Genomic DNA, 3,420 nt, shown 5'->3' with positions numbered 1-3,420 from the left:
CCATGTGGAATGAGATTGGGGAGAGTTAAGGGGATTTCACTTTTAGTTAAAGTTTACAATGAAAATAAATTCACGTTTTAATTTTATTATTCAAAACTATTTAAAAATAATTAAACTGGGGAGAAAAAAGGTAAGAACAGAGTCTTGTAGTGTTCTGGGTTTAGTGGATGGTCACAATGATACAAGTAGCATGAGGGAAGAAGCAGGGTGGCATATATATTCCAGATCTTTCCAAGAAGCTTCAGATCGCACTTTCTTTGACCTTCCTTTTGAACCTGAATCTAAAAGCCTACCCAACAGAGTCAGAATTGGGTTTTTTTCTGAATGAGTAGCCTCCATATATATATATACAAAAGATTTTCTTATAAATTGGGCTAACTTTTTTTAAGATTATTTTTATATCACCATTCAAGGGACACAAATCTGTCTTGAAGTAATATCTCGCTGTGACACATTCTTCTCCAAGTGAAATGCTTTTATTGTAATATAGCTCATTAAAAGCTTCTTTGTGTTGAGATGAAGTGGTAAAAGTTGTCTTGAGTTTCTACAGAGAAAGAGCTTAGCTTCATTGGCAAGGTCATAAAATTTCCCAGGGTTTGATATTTCTCTGTGTGATGATGGTTGCCCAGGTCTTGTTAATGGCCCCACCCATATGTGCACCTGGTCCAGAGGCGACTGGTTTGCTCTACAGCAGACTCTCTTTGGTGGGGGTGGGGGGCGGGCGGGCAGGCAGGCCATCTCCACGCAGCATTTGGCAGCAGCTGTTCACAGATGAAGACACTGTGCCCGAAGCAGAACGTGATATCCATGGAAGGGGCTGGCAATTCATTCCTGTACCTGTCAGTACATGGATGGAATGAGTTGACCATTGGGTGCACTCTCTTTCTGCTAGGACCCAGTTCAGACTAGCTTGGAGGTCAGCCTATCTCTTCTGCCTCGTACCTTATTCCTTTCGGTAGAGGAACTGCCACTTAGCTGGAAGTGTATTTGAAATTGTGGTCTGAAGCCTGGGGCGTTCACAAGTCACAGAGAAAGGAGAGGCCCTCAGGTGCCAGGCTAGCAGGAAGCCCTGTGGTCTTTGGCAAAGTGTTTGTGGATCTGAGATTTCAAAGAAAATGGTGCAAGTTAGGGCACACACTGCAGGAAGAAAGGAAGAAAAGAAAAGACTTGGGCTTAATGGAATAAATCCTGGACAAAAAACCCATTTAAATGACAGCCAACTCATGCAAGATTGGAAGTAATTAAAATGTCACCTGATTGTCTTCTGTCCCTTCCTGGTTGTTTCCCTCCCTCTGAAGCCTTGTTATGGCAGAAAGCGCTCAGGACTGGAGGTCAAGCAGACATTTGTTTGAATCCTGGCATTTCAATTTACTAGAGGTCTGACTTTGGCTATGTTCTTTATCCTAGAAGACCCTCAGCTTCCTCATCTGTAAAAAGTGGATTAAAATATCTATCTCACAGGAATGTGGGGAAAGATCAATGGCATAAAGCAGTTAGCTTCTGGTAGACATGTGATATTAATAACCATGGTTGTAGGTGCCTTTTATTTACACTCAGAAGATAGGACCTGCCCAGTCGCAGGCCCTTAGCAACCTGATGTCTGCAAGCTGTCAACTGACTTTTTGATTTAATAACAGAATTATAGTATTTTTTCACAGGTATTATAGTTTAATAAAAGATATTTATGACAGTCTTCTCATTAATTAAAATTTCTGAGCAGGTCGAACCACAATGAGATACAGTTTCGCACTTACTACCATGGCTACAATCAAAATAATGGAAAATAACAAGTGTTAGCGACAGTGTAGAGAAATTGGAATCCTTGTACGGTGCTGGTGGAATGTAAAAGGTGCAGCCACGGTGGCAAACAGTTTAGTGGTTTCTTGAAAAGTTAAACTCAGAATTACCAAATAACTTAACAATTCCACTCTTAGGTGTATAGCCAAAAGAGTTGAAAGCAAGGACTCAAACAGATATTTTTACTCTAATGTTCATTACAGCATTAATCATAATAGACAAACGGAAGAAACAACCTTAGTATCCACCAACAGATGAATGGATAAGAAAATGTGTTTTATGCATATAGTGGAATATTATTCAGTCATAAAAAGAAATGAAGTTCTGATACATGGTACAACATGCATAAACCTTGAAGACATCATGCTAAATGAAATAAACTGGACACAAAAAGACAAATATTATATGATTCCACTGATATGAAATTTCTAGAATAGGCAAAGTCATAGAGACAGAAAGAAGACTTGAGGTAACTAGAGGCTAGGGGAAGGGAGACTGGAAAGTTACTGCTTAATTGTTAAGAGTTTCTGTTTGGGGTGATGAAAATGTTCTGGAAGTTGACAATACTGAGGGTTGCACAATATTGTGAATGCAATTAATGCCACTGAATTGTATGCTTAAAAATAGTGAAAGTGGCAGATTTTAAGCTGTATATATTTTACCACAATAAAAAATGCTTTACAAAATAAATACTTAAATACATAAATATACTGTCTCTAAAAAAATTTAGTATGTTACACATGGTTCAAAAACAAAAGCAGTAAACACTGATAATTCTTATTCCTTTCCCTGACCCCATCCATCTTGTTCCTTTCCACAGGTAACCACTGTTATTAATTTCTTAAGTATCCTTTCAATATATCTTTATGCAAATACCAAGCAAGAATAAAGATGAATTCTGATTCCCTTTTTCCATCTAAACATATATTGCTATATATGAACTGCTCTGTGTCTTCATTTATCCACTTAAAGATTCAACCTAGTGCACACTTGGGCAGCACATATGCTAAAATTGGAATGATACAGAGAAGATTAGCATGGCCCCTGCGCAAGGATGACATGCAAATTCGTGAAGCGTTCCATAGTTTTTTTGTTATAAAGCAGAAATTGACACACCATTGTAAAGCAATTATACTCTAATAAAGATGATTAAAAAAAAGATACAACCTAGAGATATTTCCATATCGGTATATAATGAGCTTCCCCATTCTTTTATACTGCTGTATAATATTCCATTGGGTGAATATCTCATAGTTAATTTAACCAGTCCCTTATTGATGGAACTTGAGTTGTTTTGAAGTTGTGATATTTAGAGTTTTTCAATGTATAACTGTATATACTTTTCATTCATATGTGCAATTTTTACTGAAGGATCAGTTCCCAAGATTGGGATTGCTAAAACCAAAGGGTAATTGCACTTATAAGTTTGATAGCTCTTCCTAATTCTCCTCCATCAGGACGGCACCCACCAACAATGCTAAGAGGATTCCTGTTTGTTCAAAGGGTCACTAAAAAAAATGTGTTAAATTTTGGTATTGCTAATCTCATTAGTAAAAAATTCTATCTGAGTATATTTTTAATTTATATTGCCCTTATTATGAGACCAGTTTGGCATCTTTTTAC

General features: G+C 37.3%; 1 non-coding gene across 1 annotated transcript; it reads left to right on the top strand.

The window, feature by feature from the left end:
• Window positions 1-2,779: 2,779 nt before the first annotated feature.
• On the top strand, window positions 2,780-2,886 carry LOC115864290 (U6 spliceosomal RNA). Its single transcript, XR_004043885.1, has one exon. It is a non-coding gene; the product is annotated as a U6 spliceosomal RNA (small nuclear RNA).
• The last annotated feature ends 534 nt before the right edge of the window (window positions 2,887-3,420 follow it).

This window comes from Globicephala melas, chromosome 4 (assembly GCF_963455315.2).
Source record: "Globicephala melas chromosome 4, mGloMel1.2, whole genome shotgun sequence".
In the NCBI taxonomy this organism is placed as follows: Eukaryota; Metazoa; Chordata; class Mammalia; order Artiodactyla; family Delphinidae; genus Globicephala; species Globicephala melas.
This window is presented reverse-complemented; position numbering and strand designations above follow the sequence as displayed.